This window comes from Carcharodon carcharias, chromosome 14 (assembly GCF_017639515.1).
Source record: "Carcharodon carcharias isolate sCarCar2 chromosome 14, sCarCar2.pri, whole genome shotgun sequence".
Classification (NCBI taxonomy): Eukaryota; Metazoa; Chordata; class Chondrichthyes; order Lamniformes; family Lamnidae; genus Carcharodon; species Carcharodon carcharias.
In genome coordinates this window covers 27390065-27404613 of record NC_054480.1, presented here as the reverse complement: position 1 = coordinate 27404613, position 14549 = coordinate 27390065, and positions in this window count along the sequence as shown.

Below are 14549 nucleotides of genomic sequence, written 5' to 3'. Positions count from 1 at the left end.
AGTGAAGGCACAGCCACCAGTGGTGGAGAGATTAAAGCCAGGATGCTCAAGAGTTCGGAATTGGAGGAACTTAGAGATCATAGAGGATTGTAGGACAGGAAGATATTACAGACATCAGCTGGGGTGGATATGAAAACAAGGAAGAGAATATTAAAATTGAGGCATTGCTTAATTGGGAACTAATGTAAGTCAGCTAGCAGGTGTTAGTAAGGACATGAGTGATATTTGATGACCTCAAGTTGATGGAGGGTAGAATCTGGGAATCTGGCCAGAAGTGCCTTGGAATAGAATCTAGAGACACAAGATCTGCAAATTAGATGTTTTTATTTGTTATAACAAAACTTGCATTGGTAAAAACCTGACTGAATTATACATGAACTCCTTCAGGCTGTCATTTTATGTGAGAGAAAGTGGAGCATAGTCACGCTTACTGTGTAAGTTATCAGGGAATCTAGTCATTTATAAGCTTGCATCAGAAGAAATACTATGAAGGCTTCATATAAAAAATCCAACTGCATGGACATTGTTAGCCCTAGCCAGTCTGGCCTACACACAACTCCAATTTCGCAATATGACATTTTAGGGGAATTTTGATCTCAGAAAATTGATGGGTTGGTGGGAGGTTAGTTTTAAAAACTGGAATTCCAACACTGACTTTGCCCACCTCCAGCTTTAATGGCGGGTGGGATGGGTGCTCTCAGGATGTAGATGTCAATTTAAATATAATAAGGCTGTGTGCCTCATATTTATCCACAATTTTAAATGTAATTCTGGCCAGCTATATTTCTTGAATTTCAGAAGGACAACCTCCTACCGTTGCTCTTAACTGTTGGAATATTCCAAGTTGAACATCAATTGAAGAAAGCACAAAATGTTATCTGGGTAGGAAAATTTAGTGGCTCAAGAACAGCACCACTCATCAAACTGGCTGAATGCACAAGCATAGATGTCAGACTGAGCTTGTGTCACTTGGTTAAGGAACCAAGATGAGGGATTGGCCTACCTCACTTTTCCTTAATAACCTGCATGTCACAAACAAGTCTATTCATGATAACATTGGTAGAAGTAGCCACTGAACAGTCCTCTTAAAGTCAAGGTTTCATCCTCACATTTATATTACCTTCCATCATGGAGTGTGCCACCATTATTATGCTAAGTGGGATATACTTGGAATAGTTTTAACAGCCCACAACCGGGTATACAAGGGCCATCATCGGCATTTATAGATCAAGACTTTTATCTCATTGTCCTACATATCATTGACTTCTATACACCATCAAACTGGGAGATCAGTGCTGGTTCATTGGGGAGTGTAGAAGTGCAGAAACAGCACCAGTCTTACTTCAAGGGTAACTAACCCAGCGAAGCTGTGGCATAGGGCAGCACCTTGAGCCCAACCATTCTCAACTGCTTCATCATTGATCCCCCCCCCCTTCATAGTGGAAAACTGGGGCTGTGCATTGCTGATTCTATAGTGTTCAGCTCTATTCACAACTCCTGCAATAGTGAAGCAGCCTGTCAGGATACACCAACATATATACAATATCTAAGCTCTGTTGAAAAGTAGTGGATAACAGTCATACCAGGTCAATGCCAAGCAACAACCAATTTCAAAAAAAAAATCGCACCCTGATTTTTCAAAAGCATTTCTATTCGTCACCATTAACATCCGGGGGCAACCACTGAGCAGACATTTAGCTGGACCAGCTATAATCAATATTGTGGTTCCAAGAGCAGGGCAATGGCAGGTTTCACTGCACTGAATGGATTGTCTTGTTTTGTGAACCTGTAAGGAACTGTTGATGTTTAAAGACAAAATCCGAACACCCAGCAATTAACCATCAATACTGCACCACAAGATTTCACGTTTTTAACAAAGAGAAATTAAGCACAAGTACCACGCATCTCCGTGGCAATGTGACACACTCTGCCTGTTCCCAGGTAGAAATGCAAATTAACTAACTTTAATTCCAAAGCTTTCCTTAATTCTGGAAAACCAAATAAATAATGTATATCTTTTACTGAAATAACTGCAGACATCATGTCTCCAGTTCTTCAGATAGGTAAGCCTGACTGCCATTTTATTACTGTCAGCCTTTTACACAAGTTACCTTTTGAATTGTAATTATCTTGAGTTTGTGTGGTTTGCCAGCCTCTAGAAGTTTACTGTGGGCAGAATTTTGCCCTTGGCGGGCAGGGACGGGCGGGAAGCCGACAGCCACCCGCAATCGGGCCCGGAAGGCAATTTCATGCTGGTGAGCCAATTAAGGCCCACTTAGCATGAAATGTGAGCGGCAGCGCTAAGTGCTGCCTGTACGAGCAGGGGGAAGAGGGCAAGCCAGGCAAGCACGACCTTGGCGCATGCCCGCTACATAATCTCCCTGAGGCAGCTGATTTTAAAAACAAGTATTAAAGATTTTATAAATGTTATGAAACGTGTCCCCTCATGTGACTCTGTCATGTTAGTAATGAAAAAAAATAAGTTTTTATTTGATTTTTATTTGCTTTTGGAAACCTCATCCTGCCTGTGGATGAGATTTCCAAAAAAGTGTATAGGCAGCTTGGCCTTTTTGTCTGCCCGCCAACGGTAAGATTGTACGGACAGCGAAAAATTTGCATTAATTCCCTTTTTAATGGCCTTAATAGGCCTTTTAGTTGTCGGTGGGCGCGCGGCCGACTCTGGCGCTCACCCACCGATCAAAATATCGCACGGCATTTTATGCTTGGTCGGACGTTGCCAAGCTAAAAATTTTACCCTGTGTTTTTTCCCCCACTGAACTTGCATTCAAAGCTATGCCTCTAAACATATGAACTATGACGTTAGGCATATGTTACTCTTGAGACCAGCAAATATCAACATTTCAATTGAACAACCAGACTGGTTACTCTGAAGAAGAAAATTGTTGTAGTGGCTGGAGTCACATGGGGCCTGAATATATGCAAGGTCCAAAATAAGTTTTGTTGTTACTCCTTAATCATTCAATGCTGTATTCTTTGGAATGCTAATGGAAATACAAAAACAATGTACGTATCAGTTGTAATGACAGCAGTGAGTTGGGGGATCTTCATTTTGGGAATTGTTAAATCATATTCAGCTCAGAATCATCAGGTGTGGAAGTGGCTCTTTGAAATGCTGGAATGTGCTTGAACCAGAACTGTCAAGCCTCATTACTTCTAGCATTGTTTTTTTTTAAAAAAACAACCTCTTTCTGTCTGTCACTGGGTTATATAATCCCAGTTCCATTTAAATCAGTACATTTAACAACTGCATTGCTTTGTTATTGAGAAAAGAGGTTCCGATGTTTCCAGCAGTCTGTATCACCAATATTGCTTGAATATTTTAAACCTTCAACAATGACGATAAATTGATTTGATTTTCCCACTTGACTTGCAAATCTTACTTAAGTAGTAATGCATATTGTTGAATGCGAGGATTTATAACATAGGATGATTATGTTTTGGGACTGTATCTTTCATTCTAGGTAAAAAGGAGTCGTGAAGATTGTCATGTGATTGGCTTTGAATTCTGCCTGACAACAAGCCCGGGTGGCTTGGTTACCATGGGGACAAGGGGGCCCAGGGTGCAACTTGCTGAGCAAGATGCAATGTTATCATACTTGAAATCAAAGGCAGCTGGATAGATTTTTGTCTCTGAGGTTTCGGACAGCGAGAAAGAGAGAGAGATTTTGCAGAGAGACAAAAGGTTGCAGCTAGTATGGTCAGCAGAGAGGTGAGTGTGCCCTTTCTGTGGACTACTGGGCAGAATGCTGGAGGGAACAAGGTCTCTGGTTGAAGAGATGCATCTCATGACAATCTAAAGACTCTGGAAGAATGGTTATGGTGAGGCGGGGGAAGGAATTGCTGGAGTGGGCCTTACTACTGGTAGTTATTTCATGACAAATGAATATACAAACTAGGAGCAGGAGTAGGTCACTTGGCCCCTCAAGCCTGCTCTGCCATTTCAAAAGATCATGGCTAATCTGATTGTAACCACAACTGCACATTCCCACCTACCCTCATAACCTTTCAACCCCTTGCTTATGAAGAATCTATCTACCTCTGCCTTAAAATATTCAAAGACCTTGCTTCCACTGCCTTTTGAGGAAGAGAGTTCCAAAGACCCACGGCTCTCTGGGAGAAAAAATTCTCCTCATCTCTGTGTTAAATGGGAGACCCCTTATTTTTAAATAGTAACCCCTAGTTCTAAGTTTTTCCACAAGGGAAAACATCCTCTCCACATCCACCCTGTCAAGACCCCTTAAGATCTTACATGTTTCAATCAAGTTGCCTCTTACTCTTCTAAGCTCCTATGGATACAAGCCTAACCTGTCCAACCTTCCCTCATGAGACAACCCACCCATTCCAGGTGTTAGTTTAGTAAACCTTCCCTGAACTGCTTCCAATGCATTTACATCCTTCTTTAACTAAGGAGACCAATACTGTACACAGTACTCCAGATCTGGTCTCACCAATGCCCTGTATAACTGGAGCATAACCTCCCTACTTTGGATTCAATTCCCTTCACAATAAATGATAACATTCTGTTAGCCTTTCCTAATTACTTGCTGTGTACCTGCATGCTAACCTTTTGCGATTCATGCACTTGGACACCCAAATCCCACTGCATCTCAGAGCTCTACAATCTCTCACCCTTTAGATAATATGCTCCTTTTATTCCTCCTGCCAAAATGAACAATTTCACATTTTTCACATATTATACTCAATTTGCCAGATCTTTGCCCGCTCACTTAACCTATCTATGTCCCCTTGTAGCCTCCTTATGTCCTCTTCACAATTACTTTCCTATCTATCTTTGTATCATCAGCAAATATAGCAATCAAACTTTCTGTCCCTTCATCCAAGTCATTTACATATATATTGTAAAATGTTGAGACCCCTGCACTGATCCCTGTGGCACACCACTTGTTACATCCCACCAACCAGAAAAAGATGCATTTATGGCTATCCTCTGTTTCCTGTTAGCTAGCCAATATTCTATCCATCCCAATATGTTACCCCCTACACCATGAGCTTTAATTTTCTGCAATAACTTTATCAAATGCCTTCTGGAAATCTAAGTACAGTACATCCGCCGGTTTCCTCTTATCAACAGCACTGCCCGCTCTTTCAAAGAACTCCAATAAATTGGTTAAACGTGATTTTCCTTTCACAAAACCATAGTGACTCTGCCTGATTAACTTGAATTTTTTCAAGTGTCCTGCTATAATAGTGTCCTTTATTTTTCAAGTGTTCTTAATAATAGCTTCTAAAATTTTCCTTTTGACATATGCTAAGCCAGCTGGCCTATAGTTTCCTGCTTTCTATCTGTCTTCCTTTCTGAGTAAAGGAGTTACATTTGCTATTTTCCATTTAATGGAACCTTTCCCAAATCTAGGGAATTTTGGAGAATTAAAACCAACGCATCAGCTATCTTACTAGCCACTTTGGGACTTCTCATGAAACTGCGAGAAACACCTTTTGAAAGTCACTTGTCATTATGATTCAGTTAAACAAAGAGAAGTGAACCCATTGGAAGCTGAGAGTGATTCTGGACCAGTTCCTGTATAAACTGCAATTCCTCAGAGATTGGCTAGTGAAGTACAAATGTGGCATGGATTTTTTTGACTGTGTTAAAAATTAAAGGTGGGGGGGGGGGTTATCGTTTCTGCAGTTTAGAATACAAATGGCCATCTAAGTAGTGTTTAGTCAATCACAAAAATAGCTGGAAAAACTCAGCAGGTCTGACAGTATCTGCAGAGAGGAGCACAGTTAATGTTTCAAGTCCAAATGACACTTCATCAGAACTAAGGAAATATAGAAATGAGGTGAAATATAAGCTGGTTGAGGGGGGTGGGACAGGTGGAGCTGGATAGGGGGCCAGTGATAGATGGAGGCAATGAAGAGATTGCCAAAGATGTCATAGACAAAAGGACAAAGGGGTGTTGATGGTGATGATGTTAGCTAAGGAATGTGCTAATGGTGACATTAAGGGTAGAAAGCAGGATGAGCAAGTAACAGATAGCCCTAGTGGAAAGTGTTTAGTCAATGTTGCTTTTAGTTTGTTATGGTAGAAGTCTTAAAATCTGATACCTTGGGAAGAATTTTCTGCCTGTTGGATAGGCGGGCCCGACCCAATCTCTGGCGGGCGCGGAACCAATCCCTGCCAGCGAAGCGGGCCACGCCGCCAATTTACGTGGGCGGGCCAATTAAGGCCCGCCCAGCGTGATGTCCAGCGGGAAGCGCTATGTACTCCCTGTGTGGGCGTGGGGTAAATCCCTAAAATCGAGAGTGCGCTTTTTCGCATATGCGCACGAAAGAGCGCACATCTCTCTGAGGCTAAGTGCAGCCTCAGAGAGATTGCCTGGACTTTGAAAAATATTAAAAATAGAAAAAAAAATTCCCTTACATGTCCCCCTCATGTGACAATGTCACATGAGTTGGGACATGTTCCTTATTTACAGAATAACTTCATTAAAATTTTTAAAACCTTGCATGAAACCTCATCCTGCCACTGGATGAGGTTTCATGTTTCCTCTATTTGCGGCTGGGGCTCCTGGCCTGCCCACCAACCTTAAGGTTGGACGGGCAGGTCCTTTAAATGATCCTGTTAATGGCCTCAAATTGGCCATTGACAGGTCGTTGACAGCTGATTTTGCTGCGCCCCCGCTTTCCTGAAAATTAAAAGAGGTGGGGTGACATCGGAGCCCTTCCCCCTGCTCGCCAACGGCAAAATTCTGCCCATTGTGTAATTCCTTAGTTGGTCACTGGGAATTGGTCTTTAAGAGGATTGTAACAATAATTTCTTTTGGCAGCTGGGTGCCTGACACATGCTGAGACTCATCATTATGTTTAAGAGTCTCTAAGTCAAGCCAATGAGAAATCCACTTGTAGGGTTTCTGATTGCCCAATATGCAGTGCACAAGTGTGTCTCATTAGTGAAATGTGCCACTTACCTAAATTCAGGGCTTGGCCTAAATAGCTAAGTGGCTATGGTACTGGGTTTGTAACCCCAAGATCAAGAGTTCAAATCTCACAATGGCTAAAAGAAATGTGCAATTTGCTTGGCTTAAATAGCCAAGTGGTTATGGTACTGGGTTTATAACCCCAAGATTAAGAGATCAAGAGTTCAAATCTCACAATGGCAAACTATGAAACAATGTAACTTCATCTGAAACAGATGGAAACAGGTTTACTCAAAAGAGTATCAAGAGTTCAAATCTCACAATGGCAAACTATGAAACAATGTAACTTCATCTGAAACAGATGGAAACAGGTTTACTCAAAAGAGTATCAAGAGTTCAAATCTCACAATGGGAAACAATGTAACTTCATCTGAATAGGAACAGATGGAAAACGTGTTTGTACTCGAAAGAGTTACAGTCACCAGATTGTTATCAGAAACACAATCAAGAGTTCAAATCTCACAATGGCGAAACAATGTAACTTCATCTGAAACAGATGGAAACGGGTTTGTACTCGAAAGAGTTACATCTTCTTAACATTTGGCCTAAATAGCCAAGTTGTTATGGTACTGGGTTTGGAACCCCAAGATCAAGAGTTCAAATCTTACAATGGCAAACTATGAAACAATGTAACTTCATCTGAAACAGATGGAAACGGGTTTGTACTCGAAAGAGTTACCTAAATTCAGAAAGCCTAGGTGCTGTTCAGGAAGCCATATTTTATAAAACCCCCAAGTAAACATGGGTAATGCTTGAGTCTAACCAACTAAATCCACACAGCGTACCTTTACCAGAACAAAGCAGCAATAAGTTTTCCATTGCTTCTCAAGTTAGGATCATCCTAACTCATTAAAGCTTTGGCCAGTCTCAGTCAGAAGAGATCCAGCTTCTGTTAAGATTTTATCTCCTTACATTCCACTTGTGAACCAGTCTAGTTGAACAATTATCAACAGTACCCAAGAGTACTGTCTGGCTGAACTATGCATTCCTCAGGCTTGGTTTGGGAGGTTAACGTCCAATGCTTATCATGGCACCTTGGCAACCTTCCATAGGAACTTGAGGAAGCCATTCAGCTCCTTGAGCCTGTTCCACCATTCAATAAGATCATTGCTCACCTGCAACCTAACTCTATAAACCCGCCATTGCCCTATATCCCCTAATACTTTTAATTATAACAAAAATCTACCAGTTTTAATATTATCACACGCATAGCACCTTGGAGTCACCTAAACTCCAAACAAACACTGCTGACCACTCTTACCCTGAGCAGTATAGTGACTAGTTGGTTGCTAGACAGCTGACAAGTGTAGGTTTTACCCTTTGCTAGCTGAATTTTGCTGTCGGCGAGCAGGGGGCAGGGCCCACTCGCCGATGCGTAAAGTGATGCGGGATGACATTGGGCGGAACCCCTGATGTCATCCTGCCCCATTTAAATTTTCAGGAAGGCGAGTCCGCTGACTTGTCAATGGCCAATTGAGGCCATTGACAGGATCGTTTAAACAATTAAAGGACCTGCCCGTCCAACCTTAAGGTTGGTGACAGGCCAGGAGCCTCGGCAGCAAATAGAGAAAACATGAAACCTCATCCAGCGGCGGGATGAGGTTTCATGGAGGGTGTTAAAAATTTTAATAAAGTTATTCTGTAAATTATGAACATGTCCCATCTCATGTGACGTTGTCACATGAGGGGGACATGTAAGGGAATTTTTTTTTCCATTTTTAATATTTTTCAAAGTGGAAGCGATCTCCCTGAGACAGCACTTAGCCTCAGGGAGATGTGCGCATTTTCGTGTGCATGCGCGAAAGAGCATACTCTTGCTTTTAGGGAATTCCCCCTCCCCCCCCGCCAGCACAGGAAGCACATAGCGCTTCCCACCAGGCATCACGCTGGGTGGGCCTTAATTGGCCCGTCCACGTAAAATGTCGGCGGAATCTGCTTCTCCGGCAGGGATCGGCTCCCCGCCCGCCAGAGATTGGGTCAAGCCCGCCCGCCCACCGTATCCCTTTGAATAGTCGTACACAACAGTTGATGGTGTGAAGTTCAGTAACACAACTCAACCAGGCAGGTATTTTAGAAATTGGAAGGTCGAGGTTTTGGTTTGTTGCACTCCAGGCTGAGACAGAAACTATTAATTAAAAGCAAAATAGTACAACTGCTGGAAATCTGCAATAAAAAATAGGAAATGCTGGAAATTCCCAGCAAATCAGGTAGCATCCGTGGAGAGTGATATGGAGTTAACGGCTGGGATTTTCCAGCCTCATCGTGGGCAAGGTGGTGCCCCAGCCAGAAGTCCATTGACCTGCAGTGGGAACGAAAGATCCCGGCGGTGGGTGGGTGCAGAAAATCCCGCCCAGTGTTTCGGGTTGATAGCCTTTCATCAGAACAGATGAAGCTAGTTTGTTGACTGTCATTGACAAGGTAACAATTTCAAACAAAGTTTATAACTGTAGAGCACAAAGCAGAACACAGAATGATCAAACCATTGTCCTGGGAGAACCGGATTGACTATTTTCATGTGCGTTTGTCCTCCTTTTTGTTACTAGTTGATAGTTCTCACTGCTGATTGGTTCCCAATGCCATTACAATGTCCTCTGTTCTTTTATCAAGCTTGCTGTCTCTTTCTTTTGCACTTTGAATGGACCTTATCAGTTCCTTTTGAGGATACACTCATAGAGGATATTAACACAAAATTTTAATTTAGAAAATTGAAAAACTGAGATGAAAGAATTCAGATTTTTTCTTAAAACTGAATTTTAAAAATTTTGTGGATGAAAAGCAATTAATTAAGCTTCCAGTTATGTACTTCAAACACAACTGTGTCTGAAATATGTACAGACTAGGGATAAATCTCTGTAGGCTGATGCTACAGCTGCTATTAGCTGTCTGAAAAAGTCATTGATATTCTTAAAGTATTCCAAGGGAAATGTACCCCATCTCCAAGAAGGTCAACGGCTCAATTAAAAGGCTTTCCTTAACTGGAGCTGAGTTTTCCACTTCAGGAGTGTTTTTCAAGTTTCTATCTGTGCTACTTTCTTGAATCAAACCCATCATTTACCGCAGTGAAAATGATCAGTGGAAACATGCCTTGATTTACAAAGTAGTTCACATTCTCAGTCTCTTGTAAAGACTCACAAACCTTCTTGTCAGCTGTCAAAATGAGACAGCTTCCCAGTACATTTTTTCTTTTGCTCTGGACATAAATTCACACTCCAATGGCTTTACGATAGCAAATCTAAAGGTTAGACAAGTTGAAGGTTAGACTGCAATAATTAAATACTGCTTTGCACTGCAGTAAAAGTCAGAACTTGTCATTGTGCTGTATTCATACTTTCTATTTAATAGGACAAAAGTGGCTATATGTTACTGTTGCCTTTTCCTTAATAACTCATTACAAAGGGATGACGTACTTTAAAAGTGACAGAACTGTACTTTCCTAGAATTGATAGTTGATCCAGTTTTCAGTTTATTTTCCTGACCCTCTTTTATTTTAAAGTGCCTCACTTACCTGCTCTCCTGTTACGCAAAGCTTTTTTTTAAAGCAAAGTCCACTGCATTGCACAACACTGGACGTTCTTCAGCTGCGCAGCCCTCCATTGATTGTTTGCTACCTAGTATTCTAACTGGACAGCAGCTAGGACAGAAGCAATGAATAGCAAATATTGCAACCTGTCCACTGTCAGCAGCCTCTGTCATATTTCTGAGTGCTGTTGGCTTTCCTTCGTAAACCATCTCTGTTACTTCTTTCTCTTTTGGCTGTTTCAGGAATAATAAATTATATGGCAAAACATAATTGAAATTATTCATCAAATAAATAGAATACTGCTGTATTGATAATGCAATAACTCAGGCTTTAATGGAAATTAGTTGTAGACTCATAGACATTTACAGCACAGAAGGAAGCCATTCGTGTCTGCACTGGTGAACATTGATCTGACTACAGTAATCCCATTTTCCAGCTCTTGACCCCATAGCCCTGGAGGCTATGGCAATGAGAGTAAATATCTAAATACTTCTTAAATGTTACGAGAGTTTCCGACTCAACCCCCCCCCTTTCAGGCAGTGAGTTCCAGACTCCCAACACCCTCTGGGTGAAAAACTTTCTCCTCAACTCCCTTCTTAGCCTTATCTCAAACCTATGCTCATTGGTTATTGACCTCTCTATTAATGGAAAAAGTGCCTTCCTATCCACCCTATCTATGCCCATTATAATCTTATACACCTCAATCAGGTCCCCTCTCATCCTTCGCTGCTCCAAAGAAAACAACCCCGGCTTTCCTTGTAGCTCAGGCAGCATCCTGGTAAATCTCCTTTGCACCCTCCCCAGTGCAATCACATCCTTCCTATAATGTGGTAACCAGAACCCAGTGGTAACTGTTCAGTACTCTGAACAGGAACGGGACCAATATTCTCGCAGGGAGGTTTGCTAATGCTGTTGGGGTGGATTTAAACTAAATTGGCAGGGGCATGTGATCCTGAAAAGTAGCTCAGAGGGGAGAGAAGCTGAGATGGAATTAGAAGTTAAAACACTAGTAAGTGAGTCTGGAAGACAGACAAAACATAGGCTAGATAAGAAAAAAGTGAGATTAGCAAGACTAAATGGAATATATTTTAAAGCAAGGAACCTGAGGAACAAGACAGATGAGCTGAGGGCACAAATAGACAGGTGGGAGTATGATATCATAGCTATGACTGAGACTTGGCTAAAAGGGCAGGATTGGCAGCTCAACATTCCTGGTTATAGGGTATTCAGACGAGATAGAAAGGGGGATAGAAAAGGAGGAGGGGTCGCAATATTAATCAAGGCATCAACTATAGCAGTGAGGAGAGATGATATCTTGGAAGGATCATCAAATGGGGCCACATGGATACAAGTAAAAAACACAAAAGAGGCAAACACGCTGTTGGGTGGGTCCTCAAGCAGTCAGGGTGGGATAGAGGATCAAATATGTAATCAAATTTCAGAGAAGTGTAAGAATAATAAAGCAGTAATAGTAGGGGATTTTAACTAGCCAAATATCAACTGGGATTGCTTTAGTGTGCAAGGTAGGGAGGGAGCAAAATTTTTAAATTGCCTCCACGAGAACATTTTGAGCCAATATGTAGAAAGCTGCCAGTCCTGCCCTTCCTTTAGCCAAGTCTCAGTCATAACACACAAAGAAGAGTAGGGGAGTTCCCCTTGGTGTCCTGACTAATATTCATCCTGAGCCAATGTCTTTTAAAGAACAGATTATTTGGTCAGTATCAATTTGCTGTTTGTAGGATTTTACTGTGCAAAAACTGACTGCTATGTTTCTTACATTGCAACACCGATTACACTTCAAAATTACATCATTATCTGGGATGTCCCTAAGGTCATGAAAGGCACTACATAAATGTGTCCACCTGTGTGCATGTGTGTGTGCATCCACGTACATGGGTGCTTATCTGTATTTACCTTTCCTGGTATAATTCAATAATTTGACCTTGAACTTTAACTGTCTTAATACATGTACATGTAAACATATTTCTTCTATTTTCACTTATTTGGAAGGGAACAAAACTCCAAGTAGCAATATTATGAGCAAAGTGATGGAAGGTGTCATCGACAGTGTTATCAAAGTGGGACTTACTCACCACTAACCTGTTCATCAATGCTTACTTTGGGTTCTGCCAGAACCACTCAGCTCCAAACCTCATTACAGCCTATGTCCAAACATGGAAAAGAGCTGAATTCGAAAGGCGAAGTCAGCATGATTGCCCTTGGCATCAAGGCAACATTTTACCAAGTGTGGTATCAGGGAAGCCTAGCAAAATTCAAGTTCAAAAACTCTTCACTGGTTGGAGTCATATCTAGTCCAAAGGAAGATGGTTTTGGAGGTCAATTGTCTCAGTTCTAAGACATCAGTGCAGGAGTTCCTCACAGTTGTGTTCCAGGGCCAACCACTTTCAGCTACTTCATGGATGACCTTCCTTCCATCAGAAGATCAGAAGTGAGAGTGTTTACTGATGATTGCACAATGTTCAGCATCATTCGTGAACTCCTCAGGTACTGAAGCAGTCTGTGTCCATATGCAGCAAGACCTGGTCAATATTTAGGCTTGGGCTGATAAGTGGCAAATGACATTCATGCCACATATGTGCCAGGCAATGACCATCTGCAACAAGAGAGAACCTAATCCTTGACATTCAATGGCATTATCATCACTGTATCTCCACTATCAACATCCTGGGGGGTTTCCATTGACCAGAAACTGAACTGGGCCAGCCATGTAAACACAAGAGCAGGTCAGAAGCTGGGAATTTTGCAACAGATAGCTCACCTCCTGCTCCCCAAAGCCTATCCACCATCTATAAGGCACAAGTCAGGAGTATGATGAATAATCTCCACTTGCCTGAATGAGTGCAGCTCCCACAACACTCAAGAAACTTAATGCCAACAAAGCCAAAGCAGCCCACTTGATTGACACCCCATCCACCACCTTAAGCTTTCATTCCCCAAGTCGTGCACATTGTGTACCATTTACAAGGTGCATCACAGCAGCTCATCAAGGCTCTTTTGATAGCACCTTCCAAACCTGTAATCTCTGCTACCTTGAAGTACAATGGCAACAGATGCATGGGAACAACACTTCCTACAAGTTCTCTTCCAAGTCACATGCTATCCTGGCTTGGGACTATATTGCTGTTACTTCACTGTTACTGGAATTCCCTCCTGAAGTAAACTATGGTTATACCTACACCACATGGACTCGATAAAGTGACTCAATATCTCCTCTCAACAGCAATTGCAGATGGGCAATGAATGCTGGCTTTGCCAGTGACATCCATGTCCCATGAATGAATTTTTAAAAAATGAGTGTTGTGTGAATGTTAGTGAATGAATGCACATAGTTGGTTAGTTTGACTGAGGTCTAACAACTCCATTAAAATAATGGACCAAGGAATTTCATATTTGTGGACAGTTTTGCTCTAAAATGTGCAAGACATAATTTCAAGGTTGTTATGTTCAATAAAACTTCAGTTGGTATGGCAATGCAGTAGCTGTTTTTGTTTACCACTTTCTGGAACATTCTCTGTGATTGTAGCATTCAGTGGAAGAGGGGACCCTGAACTGCCAGTGCAACAATATGCTTGCTCTCATCAGGTGGCTCCCTTGTGTTCAACTAGCAATGTTCAAGTATAAATTGTGTCACTGGTCTATGTTTAAACTTGGATAAATAAACTCTCCCTTTAACTCCGCATTGAGCAACAGGAACTTGTATAAGCAGCTTTATGTTTTGGAAAGCTTTTAAGAAAAGGAATTCAATGCTGGAAATCATCCATTGTTGAGAATCAGGAATGAATTTTTAGATTAGAATGTAGGCCAATCCAAAGCACACAACTAGGTTTATGAGAGGCTTGTTAAATGGGTCAATGTGAAAGACCAGAATTTGATTCCTCAAAAGGGGATGTTTTGACAAAAAGAATAATTTTAACCCTGCTTTTTGAACAGCAAAATACTATTCACTATAGAAATTGTGAAGCTGGTCAAAAGAAAGATATGGGGTGAAAATTCATTTTAGCTCATTTTTGAATTTGAAGTAAGTGGTACGCTGATGGCCAGATACC